A 7,500-nucleotide genomic window follows, 5' to 3' on the forward strand; every position below is an offset into this window, starting at 1 on the left:
GATGTATATATATATGTATATATAATATATATATATGCTATGTATATATATATATATATATATGTATGTCTAGTGTGTATTATATAGTATATATATATATATGTGTGCTATGTTGTGTGTGTGGCACACAAGCCGCGAGGAGAATAAAAAAAGCGGACAGATGAGGGGATGTCTGCTGAGCAGTGGCTTGTCGCCAGGGTGACAGGGGACCCAGCTCCCGCATGCCAACGAGTGCTGCAGATGCCGCCGGGTGCGGAGTGAGCCAATGATGAAGATGATGATGCTTGAACCGCTCCAGGGGCCTCCATCAGAATGTGGGCAGAGAGACTGTATGTTTATGTCTGAGTATGTGCGGATGTGTGAGTGGGCGCACATACATTTATTTGCGAGTGTTTTTTTTTTTTGTGGGACAAGGCAAGAGTCGGCACAGTTGGCCACTCTCCTCGAAAACAATGATCTCAATCAAGTGCAGGTGCTTCCTACAACTCAAGTGTTTTCACCAAAACCCCTCCAGCTTGTTTTCATAGACAAGTCACTGTCACCAGCTGTTCTCCTCTCTGAAACCTGAAGCACAGAAAGAGAAAAAATGGATTGCGACTTCACGAATCCTTTTGTTTCAGCTGCAAATTCAGCGAATTGTTTACCTGCATCAGAACGAACAAAACCTTCTTTGCGATATTGTCGGCAGCATTACAGACGCTTCTCTTCGTCATGTTTTTCAAAGCTGCGAGAGAACACAAGGACAAAGCAGGAAACAATCAAGCCTCCGTGATTTGATAACAGTTCTCTTTTCTCCGAGGCCGAGGCAAAATAGAAAAGTAAATCAAGCAGTGGGAGCCTGGCGGTTAATATATGAAACTAAAGTGCATGAAATTTAAAAGTTTTCCAATTAAGCAAGGACTTAAAGCTGTTTGGAGGCTGCCGGGATGTAGATAAATGTGGGCTGAGGCTAATGAAGACCAATGCTGCTGATGACTAGGCACTACAACATGTACACAGATAACTGTGGATGCCGTGATGCCTTTTAATTGTCCCCCCCCCCCCACTCATTGCATAGGAATTATTATTAGTCCTCCACCTCCCCTCGTTTTGTTTCGAGCCTCGTTTGTTATCTCTCACTTGTTTTTTCTCTCTTTTTCTCTCTGTGTGTGTGTGTGTGTGTGTGTGTGTGTGTGTGTGTGTGTGTGTGTGTGTGTGTGTGTGTGTGTGTGTGTGTGTGTGTGTGTGTGTGTGTGTGTGTGTGTGTGTGTGCTCATGAATATAGGCCATAGAGGGCTGATTTTAGTGTATCATGGTTCAGGTAGATTTTTAGAAAGGTGGGATCTTAAAGAATCTATAAATGGAAGGACTAGAATCAGATGTTATGAATGAATATGTGTTTTGTTTTTGTTTTCTTTCACTTGCCATGTCACCTTTTGTTGTAGTGGCCCAGTTTGCATGTTAAAAAACTAATTTCCATGTTCAAATCAAATATTTATTTTTAAATAACCCTCAATCAGACTGTACTCCACACCCTTTTTAAAGCTCTCCAAGCTCTCCAGTGTTGATTAGAAAGTTTGCCGCTAATGAGTTCTCTTGATAAAAAGAAAAAAGAAAACTGGCATTGTTCAATACTCTGAGTGGCCCTAATGAAACTCCAGCTGATGAAGATTGTAATCGTGTGAGAGCCACATAATGAACGAGCGCTCCAAATTCTCTTTTTCAAGTTGAATGCCACTCCTCTGGAAAGCCTCAATTTGTTTGACATTAAACATAGAAAATCAAAAAAAGAAAAAAATAGGCCATTTTGTTGAAGAAAGTTTAACTTCTCAGTCAAACTGTCAGGAGAGCAGTGGAGACTGATTGCAGACGTATAGTATCTCATTATATATATATATCATATATATATAATAATAATACATGATATATTCTATATGATATATATTATATATATTATATATATATATATATATAGTATATAAATATATATATATTATAATATATATCTATATATATATATTATAGGCGGTAACTAAATGCTTGGTTTCTGAAATATGATACATTTCTTTTCTCCATCCAGTTTTTACGCCACACTATGTTTCACTTAATCTCTGCATCAAGGAGAAAACCGAAGCGATTTGATAAATTCTTCAGAAAGCATGTGATGTGATGTCACGCGTTCCTCAGACTAAACTATGCGAACCCCAAATAGTCTCCCAATTTTATAAATAGTTTTGGAAAACTTGTCCCTAAGGTGGCATCTAAACCTTAACGTGTGTATGGGAGCTACTGTAGCTTTCAAATGTCATAACTAAGCTGACATCATGTTGTTTTAACCTGACAACATTTTCACCAGGTAAAGATTTCCCACAGTGAAGGTCTCAAAGCAGCTGAGTGTTTGTGTCATTAGAGTTGGAACACCTACTGTGGGGACCAAAAAAACATTATATGAAAACAATTGTATTAAACATTTTTACATTACGCTGATCACACCATTTAAAAACCATTAAAATGAATAATAATAGAATAATATGATATATAGAATAGTAGGGGGAATTATAGAGAATACCTCGAGAGAGAGTATAGTCAACGAGGAGATAAGATAGAGAAGAATTAGCAAGATATAGGAATAATAGAAAAGAGAGACAAAAATATAGAAAAAGAAGAGATAAATAGGGAAAAGACATGAATATATTAGTAACTATAGATACATGGAGGATCACAGGCATAAAAAGAAAAAAGAAAAAAAAAAAGAAAGGAGTAGGAAAAATAGACAAGGAGATTAAAGAGTCATAGAAGTAGAAAAAAGAAGGAGTAGAAGAAGTTAGAAAAATGAGTATAGAGAGATATGTTTATAGAAAGAGAAGAAGAAAAAGAGTAAAAGTCAGATAGAGAAGTAAGTAGAAGATAGAAAAGAGTAGAAAAGCTAGCTAATTGAGCAGAGAATGAGAGACGAGAATAGCCAAAGGAAAAAGAGAAGTAGATAGAATAGAGGAAGCGATTAAAAAGGAGAGATGATGGAGAAAGAAAGAGAGAAGAGATAGATAGAGAGGAGAGAGTAGAGAGGAGGCGATGATAAGAGAGAGATAGATATGGAGAGAGATATAATAGAATAGACTAATTCTATATAGGAGATAGAAGAGAAGAATAGATAGTTAGATATATATATTATATAATATAGAGTATATATATTATTTATTATTAGTACTATATATATAGATATCTATATAGTACTAATATACTATATACTAATATATATATTATTATTGATATTATATTGATTTTATTTTTTTTATTGAGAATATTATTATCATCATCATCATCAGTGATAATTCCTGTATGGTGTGATCAGCTGTATGTAAGAAAATGTTTACTACAATTGTTTTTCATATAATGTTTTTTGATCGGGTTACATCTTTGTATAAAAGCAGATTTTCACGTTAATGGCTGAATAGAAGTGGTGACGATTGACAGTCCTATGATTACATTTGTTTTTTAAACCACACTCAAATATCCCTTTTTTTTAATATTAACTTTTCAAACAAGCTAATAAATAGATATTATGCAAAAGACATAACAATACTAATATAAGCACAGTAATTACAGAACCATGCAACACATTCACACAAAGACTAGCTGCTCCTGTGCAGAAAGACAGACGAGGGGATGGAGGCAGTTCGACCACGGTGTATTTTTATAAAAGCCTCTCTGTTTCCTTCTCAGGATGCGTTCCTGGTCATCGCAGCGGATCGTTGTTCTTTGTTCTCTGTGTCTACGCCTTCTTCTACCTCAACCTGAGCACCGAGATTAACCTGGATCTGGACGTGGATTAATAAGAGATGGGACGGTGTGCCGCCGACGTCTCGTCTCTACACTTCCTACACGAGGACGCAGTCTGTCAGCTTTTATTTACACACTTCCGGTGACAATGAAGTGCCTCTTCAGGAGAAATGTGACAATGCATCAATAACTCTTCAAGCTTTACATGCATGAGTGTAAGTTTGTTCTATTCTGTCCCTGAGTCTACATCTGAGTGTTTGCTTCCCTTTCACTAAGCAAGTCAGTGACCTCTCCCTCCATCACACTTCTATAACATTCTGCTGCAAAATCCACATCCAGCGCAGAAAATGAGCCTGATTTTATTTTTTATTCTTTTCTCTGTTAATCGTATCCTGCGGAATCACGTCCCACTGTTTTTCTCCACTAATAGAAAAATGTAAATCTCCTCCTGAACCTCTCGTCACATCGAGACAAACACTTGCCTCACATTCTATTGCACAAACCTCTCTTCCCGTATATCTGGAGATCACAAAGTGTGAGATTAGAATCCACAAAGCCCTCGCCCTGATTGAATGTGTGTGCAGAATACAGAACAACACATTCTACCTGCCACACACACACACACACACACAAACACACAGAGACGTGCAGCACATAGACAGACATTCACAGGATTAGCATTACAAATATGATCCTGTTCGTTCATTTGAATGGAAATTACCGACATGAATGAAGAGTGAATCAAGGTGAGCCTGTATGTTTCTCATGAGGAACACCTTGATAACTTTCCTTTCTGTCAAATGTATGTATTGTATGAAGGTTTGTCAAAGCCTCTTTATCAATGCTCTTTGTGCACCAGTACCGCAAGGTGCAATGACTGACCTTCCATTAAGCCTCTCAGTCCAAGTGCTTTCACTATTTCAGAGATTCATTGTTAGCAGGAGCTTTTATTTTGTCTATTTATCTTTTTTTTTCTTTTCTTTTTTTTGGAAATTGCAAAATATATTCCATGTTATCACTTTCTATTCCATGTTTGTCCTCCGCACCCCAACTATCAATAGCAATACTGTTGTCTAAAAAGGCAAGTCTTAGATATCGTTCTTAGATATGACTCTTTTATATAAGTGTAATGCATAAAAGGCCAATACCAAATACACAAGAGGCCTTGTGACTCTGACATATCATCAACCCCCCCCCCACCCCACCCCACCACTGAGTCCCTTTTTTTAAAAACAAGTCTTGCGTCTGTGCCTGGCTGTGTTCTGTGGACGAGATGAAATGTGAGACTTATTTTGAGCTTTCAGTTTCTGCCTCTTTTCTCCCATGACCTCCCTAACCTCTAGTAAAACTACACGTCCAAGAAACCATTATGATAAGCATGCATCCGTACCCTCACCAAGTGGCTTTTATCTGGCCTTGATACATCCAAGACATGCGTTACAATAGATAGCCCGACCTAACAGACCTTCATACTTGACACCTGTTATCTAAAAGGTCACCATTACCAACTACGAGAGCTCTGACATCCGCACAATGGGAAGGATCTGACAGCGCAACTTATTTATTCAGACCCACGTTTGGCAAGATGAGATGCAAGCTACTTTTCTTAATAGTGCTTTTATTGAATTAGTATGTGGACATTTTACGGTTTGCTTTCTCGTTACGGGATACTGTGGGATATATTATGAATTGTCTTTCTGTGTGTGTTTTTGTTACATGGTTTCATGTATCTCTTTGTAAGAAAATATAAATGATGCATAATGCGGGAGAAGATTAAAGAACCTTTTCAGTTTTCAATACATTTATTTCTATGAATTATATTATATCTTAAGTGTGAACCAAGATGTGTCAGACCCTGACTACATCACAGTCAAGGCTTGTTGTTAATGTTTCTGGGTTTTCTGCTTTTAGCAATAATAACAATAATTAATACTAATAATTAACCTTACTTTTGTGGCACCTTTCATACAAGAAATGCAACACGAAGTGCTTTACAACAAGAGGAATTAGAGGAAGAATGAACCTGAACCTGAAGTAAGTGTTTAATTTAAACACAATAGCAAAGTGTATACTTTAGATAACACCTGACATTAGCTTAAATGTTGCATAATTCTTTATCCGTGAAGGTTTATATTTAGCTGCTAAATACATGTAGTCGTTACTTTAAGTCTTAAAAGTTAATGAATAAAAAAAATCCCATTGTCTATTTACTTTTATGGGATTTAAGCTTGCTATTATTACCCTTAGGCCGCTTCAATTCCAAGATATAAACAACAGTGTTCTATCAGTAATGGGTTATTAAATTGTATTGACTATAGTAACGTATTGGTCTAAATGTAATGGCCTTTCCTTAATCAAGAACAAGGCTGCTTGTGTCAACAAGTGTAACCGTGAGGATGTTGAAGCAGGATTCCCTCAGTGAGATGCTATGTAGATTGGAGATACGCACAGCGGAGGTAATCCACACCAATGACAAAAGGACATGTGTGTGACGTCAACACTCCTCATGTGGCATATCTCTGTTAATTGACGACATTTCACTGACTTCTGCACAGCGCAGTCAAACGCATGAAATTAATCAGGCAGTAGGGTTGTATGAGCGTTTAGCATGACCTTAACAGCGTTCCACAGGAGTTGAACGCACTGAAGCTTTACCTACCATCCTGTGACAAATGAGCTAGACGCCACGCGCCCAAATCCTGCTCATTAGTCATGTGAGGGATGTCACCAAGAGTAATTATACTTAGCCCTAAACTTGCACATGCAACAATACACACATACAGAAAACGCAAATCTTGCCGCACTTTCCCACAATTAAGCCAGTAGGAAACGTTCTCGTACATGTGAGGCTGTTTACCGAGACATGAATCATGATTATGATCGCTGGTGAACTCGACACTGCACATTTGGAACATGCTACGTTTGGCTCTCAGGGTATTTGCTTAAGACATAAACAAACACGTGCATCTTGTCACATTTTCTGTCCGCACCATGACGTCATGTGAACATAAATGCACGTTGACCTCAGCGTATTTCTGTTTTGTCTCTTAGATTGTGTGTGTGTGTGTATAGTATATTCACATACAGAGGGGCTTGTTCAGACGCCTTTTTCCTGAGTGTGTTCATCTGTGTGTGTGTGTGTGTGTGTGTGTGTGTGTGTATTCAGTATTCAGCACGGTGCTTTTGGCCATGCTCCAGTGGAGCGCTCAGTCTCTCTGACGGACCGGTGAGAAGTGAGGAGGGTCAGTCCCGCCAGGAGCTCATTTAGTCTCTATCTCTATTACACACAGACACACACACACACACACACACACACACACACACACACACACACACACACACACACACACACACACACAGTCTCCTCTAGTCACTCTGACAGGGAGACTCACTGCTCCCTCTCTCTCTCTCTCACACACACACACACACACACACATATATACACACCCTGCTGCGCCCTCATTAGGGAGATATAGTGAGAAGACAGGACTGATGATGCATGTCACAAAGTACTACTGCTAGTCACACACATAATGTCTCCTCCCTCTGTCTCTCTCCCCACCTTCCTCCCTTTATTCTTCCCCATCAAGTTGAATTTGCTGCTTTTCTTTTACTTTCTTCTGCAGTTCTGCTTAAACATCTAAATATGTTGAGTTATATATCATGTCAGAGACTTGCACACATCCAGAGTCAGAGGGTCATAATGACAGAGGACATAAAAGCTTTAATTTCTCTTTGAGT

The 7,500-nt window shown here is 38.3% G+C and overlaps 1 long non-coding RNA gene across 1 annotated transcript; it reads left to right on the plus strand.

Annotated features, from left to right (window-relative positions):
* Positions 1 to 265: 265 nt before the first annotated feature.
* Positions 266 to 5,556, plus strand: LOC115016273 (uncharacterized). The gene is made up of 2 exons (XR_003833103.1): positions 266 to 314; positions 3,703 to 5,556. It is a non-coding gene; the product is annotated as an uncharacterized LOC115016273 (long non-coding RNA).
* Positions 5,557 to 7,500: the final 1,944 nt, after the last annotated feature.

The sequence above is a fragment of the Cottoperca gobio genome, chromosome 11 (genome assembly GCF_900634415.1).
Source record: "Cottoperca gobio chromosome 11, fCotGob3.1, whole genome shotgun sequence".
Taxonomy (NCBI): Eukaryota; Metazoa; Chordata; class Actinopteri; order Perciformes; family Bovichtidae; genus Cottoperca; species Cottoperca gobio.